This window comes from Bombina bombina, chromosome 5 (assembly GCF_027579735.1).
Source record: "Bombina bombina isolate aBomBom1 chromosome 5, aBomBom1.pri, whole genome shotgun sequence".
In the NCBI taxonomy this organism is placed as follows: Eukaryota; Metazoa; Chordata; class Amphibia; order Anura; family Bombinatoridae; genus Bombina; species Bombina bombina.
The window spans coordinates 1,137,574,343-1,137,587,262 of record NC_069503.1 but is presented as its reverse complement, the minus strand read 5'-3'; the positions used below and the strand labels follow the sequence as shown (position 1 = coordinate 1,137,587,262).

Genomic DNA, 12,920 nt, shown 5'->3' with positions numbered 1-12,920 from the left:
GAACACAGAGTAAGGACAGAACAAAAAATACTCTGAAAGCCCCCTTTATTTAAACATAAAAGATTACTTTGAGAAATCCTCTTTCACTTTATTTACGTATTTATTGATTTCTAAAACAATATTTTCCCTTTTAGTTCGGGAAAAGGGCTGCGCTACTGGCAAAAGACTGAAAGCGTTAATCAGACAAATGCGCAGACGTTCTGTTCTATCTACATCTTGGAACAAACAGATTGAATACAGCACCCACTACTCACAGGAGCACGGAGAAGGCTTACCAAGCCTAAATAAATCCAAATAGAAAAGTAGTCTCCAGCTGTGGTGAATAAATTACCTTTATTTTACATACAGGGACCAGTAAAGCAACGTTTTGGGCTAACACTAAGCCCTTTCTCAAGCCTGACATTTAATGAATAAAACAGTGTTTAAATAGCCATAATGGCGTCAAGTGATTGTGATAATTGTGTTAATATCGCCATCTAGTGGTGAAAAATACATGCTACTTATAAAAAAGTCTACAACAATTTGTTACAAATTATGTGCTACAAAGTTAACAATGTATATACTAGAAGATACAATACCTAGCAATTCCATATAAATGATTAAAATGCGACATCATAAAATTACAAACATAATATAATATAAATTCAGTGTGAAAAAAAATATATATTCTACAAAAGTTATACCATTCATAAATATTCATTATGTTATAAATTTCATCTATAAAGATTCCATCCATAAAAACACAATCAATACATTTCTTAAAAATTAGTATGTGTAGGAAAATCCTTAAAGTAAACTCCCACATACACCAATATGTCAAAAAATTAAAAATTCAGTATACTAATGGGTTAATTTCCAATTCATACATAGTACTAATTCATTAACAGATGTTAAAACATAACCCATTAAAAATAACAAATAATAAAAAAGAAAGAAAAAGAACGAAAAAACTAAATCTTAAACACATAGGTAAAGTAGATCAAAGGAGCCCTCTTAAAATTGTCACATTTTAAATTTTAATAGTTGTCCAATTGCATTCTATATTAAGTCCTTTAGGCCACAGAGTATTTAATTCGTTAATCCAAAAGGCCTCCCTTTTATTTAGAAGAGCCTCCCTATCTCCACATTTTCTGGGCATACGAATTTGCTCAATGATTTGAAAACGAAGTTGGCTGATATTGTGCCCAGCTTGCAAAAAATGTGAAGAGACCGGAGCATCCTTACCACACCTGATATTTGGCTTGTGCTCAGAGATCCTCTCACGTGCCTCTCTAGTCGATTGTCCAATGTATAATAGAGAACATGGACACTTGATGGCATAAATAATAAACTCTGATCTACAAGTCAAATATTCCTTAATTGTGTATTTTTTACCTGTATAAGAATGAAAAACTCTATCACCTTTAATCATCGAATTGCAATTGATACACGAGAGACAAGGAATACACCCTGTGCGTCGCTTCCCAGTTATAGTTCTCTGAGTACATTTGCTACTAAAACATCTGCTCTTACTAACTGATCTTTTATGTTAGGGCTTCTTTTGTAAGCTGGCATAGGTAACTCTGAGAATACTTTAATATCTGGGTGGCATTTTTGTAAAATATGCCAATATTTTCATATGATTTTATTCATTTGACTACTCCTACTGTTATATTGTGACACAAAAATCAACCTATTTTATTTGTTTCTTTCTTTCTTGACTGTATTGGGCATAGGACTATTAGATCTTAAAATAATATTTTGTTTCTACATCTTGCTCTGTTGCAGATGTGCAAGGACAACATTTGAAAGACAGCGTGCAATTTGCAGATTACATTTTGTAGATGCTTAGGGTTGTACTGTGATATAAATTTGCGTTGCATAAGTGCTTTTTAACACAAAGGCTGTGAGGAGAATGGACATTAAACACTAAAGGCTCAATTTAGCAAGCCAAGGTGCGTACATATGCACCTCTGTCCGCTCCAAGTTGCCTCTGGCAGGTAGCAATCTGCTGGCGGTATTCGGGTGCAACATTTCCCCTCCCCAAGCACAGCCACTCACTCGTGGGCAGGAGCTGTCAATCTCCCCTGTCGGAACGAGACTGGGGAGTTTGAAATCATTCACCTAAGAGGTGGAGAAGAGCCTATGAAGCAGCGATCTGATGACCGCTGCTTGATAAATACTGACTGCAGGTTCTCTTGTGTCTGATGACCGCTGCTTGATAAATACTGACTGCAGGTTCTCTTGTGTCTGATGACCGCTGCTTGATAAATACTGACTGCAGGTTCTCTTGTGTCTGATGACCGCTGCTTGATAAATACTGACTGCAGGTTCTCTTGTCTCTGATGACCGCTGCTTGATAAATACTGACTGCAGGTTCTCTTGTGTCTGACGACCCCTGCTTGATAAATACTGACTGCGGGTTCTCTTGTGTCTGATGACCGTTGCATGATAAATACTGACTGCAGGTTCTCTTATGTCTGATGACCGCTGCTTGATAAATACTGACTGCAGGTTCTCTTTTGTCTGATGACCTCTGCTTGATAAATACAGACTGCAGTTTCTCTTGTGTCTGATGACCGCTGCTTGATAAATACTGACTGCAGGTTCTCTTGTGTCTTATGACCGCTGCTTGATAAATACTGACTGCAGGTTCTCTTATGTCTGATGACCGCTGCTTGATAAATACTGACTGCAGGTTCTCTTGTGTCTGATGACCGCTGCTTGATAAATACTGACTGCAGGTTCTCTTGTGTCTGATGACCGCTGCTTAATAAATACAGACTGCAGGTTCTCTTGTGTCTGATGACCGCTGCTTGATAAATACTGACTGCAGGTTCTCTTGTGTCTGATGACCGCTGCTTGATAAATACTGACTGCAGGTTCTCTTGTGTCTGATGACCTCTGCTTGATAAATACTGACTGCAGGTTCTCTTGTGTCTGATGACCGCTGCTTGATAAATATTGATTGCAGGTTCTCTTGTGTCTGATGACCGCTGCTTGATAAATACTGACTGCAGGTGCTCTTGTGTCTGATGACCTCTGCTTGATAAATACTGACTGCAGGTTCTCTTGTGTCTGATGACCGCTGCTTGATAAATACTGATTGTAGGTTCTCTTGTCTCTGATGACCGCTGCTTGATAAATACTGACTGCAGGTTCTCTTGTGTCTGATGACCGCTGCTTGATAAATACTGATTGCAGGTTCTCTTGTGTCTGATGACCGCTGCTTGATAAATACTGACTGCAGGTGCTCTTGTGTCTGATGACCGCTGCTTGATAAATACTGACTGCAGGTTCTCTTGTGTCTGATGACCGCTGCTTGATAAATACTGACTGCAGGTTCTCTTGTGTCTGATGACCGCTGCTTGATAAATACTGACTGCAGGTTCTCTTGTGTCTGATGACCGCTGCTTGATAAATACTGACTGCAAGTTCTCTTGTGAGAACCTGCAGTTGTAGCGAGGCAAAGGGCTTGATAAATCGAGCCTTAGATTAATAATAGATAGAATGATGCATTCAAGAAAAAGATTAGTCTTTTTAAGTAGATAAGGTTGCTGGGTTTCCTCCCTAACAAAATACAGGACACCCACTGTATAATAGGGAGGGGGGGTTATGGTGGGAGATGAATCACACACACACACATATATATATATTACATATTTGTATGCCAGAAATAAGTGAATGATAATGAAAACTATTAAAAAGTAATACATAAGAATTGTATCTAATGTTTTAAGGCTGAACAGGAAATTAATATTTTTATTGTACAATAAACTAAAAATATATAATACATTTAAACTAACACACTGTTTCAGTCCCTGAACTTCCAGAGAGGGCTGCTGCACTTCTCCTTTATACAGCCATCTAGCACACAAGGGGTTAAACAGTTTGTTCTACGAGGTTAAAAAAAAGTTACAGGCAGCTTACATCTCACACAAGCAGCACCGGTAGAGAAGAGGGCAGTTATAGTCTTTCTGTTCGGGAGAAAGTAAACACACTTCACTCCGTGTTCTTCTCTGTGCAGACCCCGCCCCCAGCAGCAACGGGGAACCTGTCAAATGTCAGAGGTCTCTAATAGGGGAGAGGGCACTGTCTATTGCTTAACCCCGCGCGTGAAGTGCTAGAAAGCTTGGGGATTTGTATTCCCCACATTCCTTACATAACAGGAACATAAAATAATGCAGGAGCCATTGCAAAGTAGTTCTCAGTTTAAAAAAAAAAATATGGAGATTTAAGTGTCTGTTTTTTTCTACAATTTTTAACGGACAGGTGGTTGAAAAACTGGACTGTCCGGTTACATACCGGACACCTGGCAACCCTACATGTAGATGTGTTTTTTAAAATGTATTAGTTGTTTCAATATTGACAATGAAGTGTATTGTTTTAGGGTCTATATAACAATAAGTACGGCCTTGTTGTAACTTAGGTCTCTGTCATGGCCAATTAGAAACTGAAAAGCTCACAATTTCAGAATGGTATTACAGGGAAAAGGGATAAAATAAATAAGAAAGGATAATAGTTATACATTTTATATTATCTCAATGTGTTTAATGTCACTTTACGAATGTAAAAAGTGCATTGGAGCTAGCATCTCCTGCTGGTGAAAGTTTGAAAAAGCAAAAGCCTACAGCACCTGGTATTCCCAGGTGGTCTGCCATGCAAGTACTAACCAGGCCTGACCCTGCTTAGCTTCCAAGATCAGGCGCATTCAGGGGGGTGTGGCCGTAGGCAGAGACAGAACCTGCATTTACTCCTCTTGTAGTGCAGGCCTCTCCGGACACCTTCCTTCTTTCTAAGCTGCTACTGCTGCCCTTCCACACAAACAAACATTTCATCAGCTGCTCAGCAATGAAACACTTTCACACTCTCCCCTCTCCTGCTGCTGCTGAAGCTTTTAGCGACAGCATGCTTTCGGATATGGTTGGGGTGAGAAACTGACTTCCCTTGGCAGCCTCACCTGTTGAAAGCGACTGGCCAAAAAAAAAAGAGCGGTAGAAAATTGGGCTGGGAGGACAGGGTGCGAAAAAAGCCCTGGCAGGCCAAGAGAGGCAAGGATAGCGACAGAGCGATAGACAAAGGGAAAAGTCTGCATGTGGTAGAGGGCAGAGCCACCATCAGGGGGTGAAAGGAGTGACTCCTGTCAGGGGCCCACTGGGCCAGGGGGCACCATGAGGCAAACACAACTATTCTTAAAAAAATATATATTTTTTTTAATTTTGGCAGCCACCAGAGGGCGCTACAGCAGAGCGCTATTGAGAGGGGGAAATGTCATTACAAGGAGTAAAGCATTAGTATTTGAGAGGAGTTCTGAGTGGGCACTAAACCACTATGTAGTGTGAGACAGACTTGGCACTTCAGTTTGTACAGTGTGTGCCTGAGTCAGACGGCAGATCACTTTCATTTGCAGAGAAGGTAGGATTTACTTAGTAAATGTTTTTATTTCTTTGTAAAATTTCAAATTGTAACTTTAGTGTGGTAGTTGTATGGTGGGGCCAGGGGTCCATAAAAACAGTTTTTTTAGCATTATGCAGCAGTGTATTTATGATTATGTGACAATGCTGTAGAAATTCTATGTTTAAAACCATGCAGAAATGTTTCCTACTCTATACACAAATGTTAGGGGCCCTTTTGGCAGATATGATTTTTTTTATTTTATATATATATATATATATATATATATATATATATATTACATTCCAGTTTACTGCCCCTTTGTGCAAGCACTTTCCATACAAACAAGCCTAAATCCTGCATTTAACCAGATCTAATGGTTTGAGACTGAGTATCACAGACAATATAGAGTACAGCCTTTTCAAAATCCATAAGTACAGCTGACAGATGAGAACATTTGTACACCAGATTTAAAGTAGTGCTCTTGGTTGGGGGAAATGAAGGGGAGGGACCCAAACATATTGCAACTTTTCAAAATTACTTTTCTTCATCTACCCATTCTGAGAGATCATTAATGTACAAATTTGAATTCACAGAATTATTTTTGTTTGCACATTTACAAATATGATTCTTTAAAAAGTGAACTATTAATTTCTGCAATTTTTTTATCATGCATGTCACACACTGTTGATTTAGGGGATGGCAATGTGCAGAAATGTTACCCCCTGTGATTGTTTCTGTGGGTGGCTTTGTTTATGTCTTTGTGCTTTTATTGGTGTTTGTATGAGTGTGTATGTATTTTTGTTCGGTGGGTCTCTCTGTGAGGGTGTGTGTGTATGTATTTGTGTATTTTCTGTGGATGCCTCTGTGAGGGTGGGTGTGTATGTCTTTTTGTGTTTTCTGTGGATGTTTCTGAGGGTGTGTGTGTATGTCTTTGTGTGTTTTCTGTGGATGTCTCTGTGAAGATGTATGCGTATGTCTTTGTGCATTTTCTGTGGATATCTCTGTGAGTGTGTGTTCGTATTTCTTTGTGCATTTTCTGTGGGTGTCTCTGTAAGGGTGTGTGTGTATGTATGTCTTTGTGTATTTTCTGTGGATGCCTCTGTGAAGGTGGGTGTGTCTGTCTTTGTGTGTTTTCTGTGGGTGTCTCTGTGAGGGTGTATGCATATGTCTGTGTGCTTTCTTTGGGTGCTTCTGTAATGGTGTGTGCATATGTGTGTGTATATGTGTGTGTATTTTCTGTGGGTGTCTCTGTGAGGGTGTGTTGTCTATGTGAGGGTGTCTGTATGTGTGTATGTCTTTGTGCATTTTCAGTGGGTGTCTCTGAGGGTGTATGTGTGTATGTCTTTGTGTGTTTTCTATGGATGTCTCAGTGAGGGTGCGTGTGTATGTATGTTTTTGTGTGTTTTCTGTGGGTGTCTGTGTCGGTATGTCTTTGTGTGATTTTTATGGGTGTCTCTCTCTGTGTGTGTGTATGTGGCTGTCTCTGTTGGTGTTTCCTTGGGTGTATGTGCAAGTTTGAGTTTGTGTGTGTGTGTGTGTGTGCATTGTCTGTTCTTTTTTAGGACATTTTGACCTTATTGCTGATTATTTGCATCTTTCTACAGACGTTGAGATTAATGAGACCTTTCCAAACTTCACCAATCCACCACTTAACCTTTAAATTATTGTTTAGGCAGTTCAGGGCCCTTCCTTTCAGCCACTGCATGCTGTTCTCATAATATAGTTGGCATCTTTCTTGACAAAAAGATAATCAGAACTCCATTTTGTCTTGTAAATCTCCTTTTTTGACAAAACTGTAGTCTACCTCATTAGTTGTCAGGTCAATGTAAACAAGTGCTGAGTGACTGTGTCTGAGTGTGTTTGTGTGTTTCTTTGCGTGTCGCTAGAGTGTCTATATGTGAATCCTTATGTGTGAGTGTGTGTTTCAGTGTATGAGTGTGTCTCTTTGCGTGTCTGCTAGAGTGTCTATATGTGAATCCTTATGTGTGAGTGTGTGTTTCAGTGTATGAGTATGTCTCTTTGCGTGTCTGCTAGAGTGTCTATATGTGAATCCTTATGTGTGAGTGTGTGTTTCAGTGTATGAGTGTGTCTGTGTGTTTCTTTGCGTGTCTGCTAGAGTGTCTATATGTGAATCCTTATGTGTGAGTGTGTGTTTCAGTGTATGAGTGTGTCTCTTTGCGTGTCTGCTAGAGTGTCTATATGTGAATACTTATGTGTGAGTGTGTTTCAGTGTATAAGTGTGTCTGTGTGTTTCTTTGTATGTCTGCTAGAGTGTCTATATGTGAATACTTATGTGTGAGTGTGTGTTTCAGTGTATAAGTGTGTCTGTGTGTTTCTTTGTATGTCTGCTAGAGTGTCTATATGTGAATACTTATGTGTGAGTGTGTTTCAGTGTATAAGTGTGTCTGTGTGTTTGTGTGTTACTACGTTTAGAACATTTACAAGTTTGACTACACTTAAGAATAAAGTGCAAATACGTTTTAGTCACTTGGTCAAAAATTGCACATGTCAAAGGAGTGGGGCTGATCAATGGTTAAGTAAGGGGCCCCAAAAATTTTAGTGGCAGCCCTGGCAGAGGGAAATGAATACAATAAATAAATATGTACACAAATAGATTTGTATAAAATACTCTGAAAGCCCCCTTTATTTAAACATAAAAGAATACTTTGAGAAAACCCTTTCCACTTTCACTTTATTTCCGTATGTATTGATTTCTAAAACAATATTTTCCCTTTCATTTGGGGAAAAGGGCTGCGCTACTGGCAGACGACTGAAAGCGTTAAACAGACAAATGCGCAGACTTTCTGGTCTATCTGCATCTTGCTCCGTTGCTGAGATGGGAGAGCAACAGCTGCTACCGCTGCTGTTGCCTTTGTTTTAAAATGTAGCTCTGTTAATGTTTGAGAGTCAGCGTGCGACTTGCTGATTCCATTTTGTAGATGCCTAGGGTTGTAGTGTGCTAAAAATGTGCAGCGTTGCGTAAGTGCTTTGTAAGAGAAAGGCTGTGAGGAGAATGGTGTGTTAAGAGTGTATAAAAGTGCATTGGAGCTAGCGCCTCCTGCTGGTGAAAGTTTGAAAAAGCAAAAGCCTACAGCACCTGGAATTCCCAGGCGGTCTCCCATCCAAGTACTAACCAGGCCCAACCCTGCTTAGCTTCCAAGATCAGACAAGATCGGGCGCATTCAGGGTGGTGTGGCCGTAGGCAGAGACAGTGCCTGCATTTACTCCTCTTGTAGTGCAGACCTCTCCAGACACCTTCCTTCTTTCTGAGCTGCTACTGCTGCCCTTCCACACAAACAAACATTTCTTCAGCTGCTCAGCAAGGAAACACTTTCACTCTCTCCCCTCTCCTGCTGCTGAAGCTTTTAGTACCACTTTACTTTACAGCTGCCTGTCACCACCTTACAAACAGCCTTCTCTCTTAAAGGGCCATGATACCCAAATGTTAAAACACTTGAAAGTGATGCAGCATAGCTCAGCTGTAAAAAGCTGACTAGAAAATATCACCTCTACATCTCTATGTAAATAAAGAAAGATATTTTACCTCACAATGTCCTAAATATTCCGATCCCATTGTGAAGGACATTAAGCAGCAAATCAGTATGCCTGTCCTGGGACAGGCAAGGGAGTGAGCTCCGTGCACACTAAAGTTATTTGCCTATTCAGTTTAAGGAAGTTTACTATGAAATCTCATGATCTGCTGATGCTGATTGGCTGCTGTTCATTTTTTTACCTGCAGCTGGACAGCATCTGAAGTATAACTTTTTACACAGCACTTACTCTGGTGAGCTGAGGACATTGTGAGGTAAAATATCTTCCTATTTTACATAGAGATGCTCAGGTGATATTTTCCTGTCAGCTTTTTACAGTTATACTGCATCACTTTCAAGTGATTTAACATATGAGTATTATGTCCCTTTAAGGCAAGAGGCACATCTAGTCTTAGCCTTTGGCCTGTCTCACGAAAGGAAAAGCCAGTGGGCACAATTTCTTCTAACAATGGCCTTGTGCGTGCAAACCCCAGGCATTCTTACGCTCCACCCCTCTATTTGCTCCTACCACCTCTACCGAAAGGCTTACCCACTTACCCAATAGACTTTCCAGCAGAGCGTTAAGCTCATTTTTTTATTTTTTTTCTTCTGGATCTTTCACCCTCCACCTTCAGTTCATCACCTCTTGTTCGAGCTTGCCTGATTTTTGGGGAAATGCTTCTCTGCTCAACTACAGGAAACCAATTCAAACCTATTTACTTCGTCTGCAAGGCTCTGCGGATTTCACAAACATGCATTCTTTCTCTAAAACACGCTCTTGCTCTTGTAGGCCTTTTTTGCGACAGCACGCTTTCGGATATGGTGGGGGTGGGGGCGGCACGATACGCTCGTTTTTTTACCTCTCAAAAAAGGAAGAATTGCTTTTCTTTGAACCTGAGCAAACGTTTTGGAATCTTGTGGCCATCTTACAGTGCCCTCAGCTCCCTTCCTCCGGTTCTAGTGCGAGCTGTTCATTCTGACGAGACATCCTGAGAGCAGCAGAAAGCCTTATACGCCCAAACGCTTTATTTGTCTAGGAAAGGGACGAGCTGAGAAAATGGCTTCCCCCAGCAGCCTCACCTGTTAATAGCGACTGGCCAAAAGAAGAGAGCGGCAGAAAATGGGGCTGGGAGGACAGGCTGCGAAAAAAGCACTGGTAGGCCAAGAGAGGCAAGGATAGCGACAGAGCGAAAGACAAAGGGAAAAGTCTGCGTGCGGCAGAGGGAAATGAAAAACAAGAAACTCTGTGTGCATAGCTGAGCCGTGCTGCTGATGCCACAGAGGGAACACTGTTTATGTTCGATTTCAGCAAGAGGGGGAAGCTCCTCGTTGCTTTGCTGCGCTTAACCAAGCCTCAGATACAGCAAAAGCCTAAATCGGGAAGAAAACGCTAGCAGAAATAAAAGACCCCACAGAGGGCTGAAAATTTAACATAAAAGGCACCAGAGTCTGCTTTGAATCAAGCATTTGTCCTTTAGGAAAACAAAAATACAATAAATAAATACGTACATAAATAGATCTGTATAAAATACTCTGAAAGCCCCCTTTCTTTAAACATAAAAGAATACTTTGAAAAAACCCTTTCCACTTTCACTTTATTTACGTATGTATTGATTTCTAAAACAATATTTTCCCTTACATTTGTGGAAAAGGGCTGCGCTAGTGGCAGAGGACTGAAAGCGTTAAACAGACAAATGCGCAGACTTTCTGGTCTATCTGCATCTTGCTCCGTTGCTGAGGTGGGAGAGCAACAGCTGCTACTGCTGCTGTTGCCTTTGTTTTAAAATGTAGCTCTGTTAATGTTTGAGAATCAGTGTGCGACTTGCTGATTCCATTTTGTAGCTGCCTAGGGTTGTAGTGTGCTAAAAATGTGCAGCGTTGCGTAAGTGCTTTGTAAGAGAAAGGCTGTGAGGAGTATGGTGTGTTAAGAGTGTATAAAAGTGCATTGGAGCTAGCGCCTCCTGCTGGTGAAAGTTTGAAAAAGCAAAAGCCTACAGCACCTGGTATTCCCAGGCGGTCTCCCATCCAAGTACTAACCAGGCCCAACCCTGCTTAGCTTCCGAGATCAGACGAGATCAGGTGCATTCAGGGTGGTGTGGCCGTAGGCAGAGACAGGGCCTGCATTTACTCCTCTTGTAGTGCAGGCCTCTCCGGACACCTTCCTTCTCAGCTGCTCAGCAAGAAAACACGTTCACTCTCTCCCCTCTCCTGCTGCTGAAGCTTTTAGTACCGCTTTACTTTACAGCTGCCTGTCACCACCTTACAAACAGCCTTTTCACTTAAAGGGACACTGAACTCAAATTTTTTCTTTCGGGATTCAGATAGAGCATGCAAGTTTAAGCAACCTTCTAATTTACTCCTATTATCTATTTTTCTTAATTCTCTTCCTATCTTTATTTGAAAAGCAAGAATGTAAGTTTAGAAGCTGGCCCATTTTTTGTTCACAACCTAAGTTGTCCTTGCTGTTTGGACAGCACCAATAAACAAGTGCTATCCAGAGGTCTGAACCAAAAATTGGCTGACTCTTTAGCTTAGATGTCTTCTTTTTAAAATAAAGATAGCAAGAGAACAAAGAAAATTTAATAATAGGAATAAATTAGAAAGTTGCTTAAAATTGCATGCTCTATCTGAATCATGAAAGATTTGGGTTTCGTATCCATTTAGGGCAAGAGGCTCATCTAGTCTCAGCCCTTGGCCTGTCTCACCAAAGAAAAAGCCACTGGGCACAATTTCTTCTGGCGTTGTGCGTGCCCACCCCTCAGGCATTCCTACGTATACCCTAGATAGAATCAGCCCTCCCGTAGTACTAGGCACAACCCTGTATACATGTACAGAAATACGCTAGATAGAATCAGCCCTCCTGTAGTACTAGGCACAACCCTGTATACATGTACACATATACGCTAGATAGAATCAGCCCTCCCGTAGTACTAGGCACAACCCTGTATACATGTACACGTATACGCTAGATAGAATCAGCCCTCCCGTAGTACTAGGCACAACCCTATATACATGTACACGTATACGCTAGATAGAATCAGCCCTCCCGTAGTACTAGGCACAACCCTATATACATGTACACGTATACGCTAGATAGAATCAGCCCTCCCGTAGTACTAGGCACAACCCTGTATACATGTACACGTATACGCTAGATAGAATCAGCCCTCCCGTAGTACTAGGCACAACCCTATATACATGTACACGTATACGCTAGATAGAAACAGCCCTCCCGTAGTACTAGGCACAACCCTATATACATGTACACATATACGCTAGATAGAATCAGCCCTCCCGTAGTACTAGGCACAACCCTATATACATGTACACGTATACGCTAGATAGAATCAGCCCTCCTGTGGTACTAGGCACAACCCTGTATACATGTACACGTATACGCCAGATAGAATCAGCCCTCCCGTAGTACTAGGCACAACCCTGTATACATGTACAAATATACGCTAGATAGAATCAGCCCTCCTATAGTACTAGGCACAACCCTGTATGCATGTACACATATAGGCTAGATAGAATCAGTCCTCACGTAGTACTAGGTACAACCCTGTATACATGTACACATATACGCTAGATAGAATCAGCCCTCCCATAGTACTAGGCACAACCCTGTATACATGTACACATATACGCTAGATAGAATCAGCCCTCCCGTTGTACTAGGCACAACCCTGTATACATGTACACATATACGCTAGATAGAATCAGCCCTCCCGTAGTACTAGGCACAACCCTGTATACATGTACACATATACGCTAGATAGAATCAGCCCTCCCATAATACTAGGCACAACCCTGTATACATGTACACATATACGCTAGATAGAATCAGCCCTCCCGTTGTACTAGGCACAACCCTGTATACATGTACACATATATGCTAGATAGAATCAGCCCTCCCATAGTACTAGGCACAACCCTGTATACATGTACACATATACGCTAGATAGAATCAGCCCTCCCATAGTACTAGGCACAACCCTGTATACATGTACACAT

The 12,920-nt window shown here is 41.1% G+C and overlaps 2 non-coding genes and 1 pseudogene across 2 annotated transcripts; all 3 read right to left on the bottom strand.

The window, feature by feature from the left end:
• Positions 1-4,603: 4,603 nt before the first annotated feature.
• On the bottom strand, positions 4,604-4,712 carry LOC128661788 (uncharacterized; annotated as a pseudogene).
• Positions 4,713-8,461: 3,749 nt separating this feature from the next.
• Positions 8,462-8,580, bottom strand: LOC128661953 (5S ribosomal RNA). Its single transcript, XR_008402710.1, has one exon. It is a non-coding gene; the product is annotated as a 5S ribosomal RNA (ribosomal RNA).
• A 2,314-nt stretch (positions 8,581-10,894) lies between these two features.
• On the bottom strand, positions 10,895-11,013 carry LOC128661777 (5S ribosomal RNA). The gene has a single exon (XR_008402618.1). It is a non-coding gene; the product is annotated as a 5S ribosomal RNA (ribosomal RNA).
• Between the last annotated feature and the right edge of the window lie 1,907 nt (positions 11,014-12,920).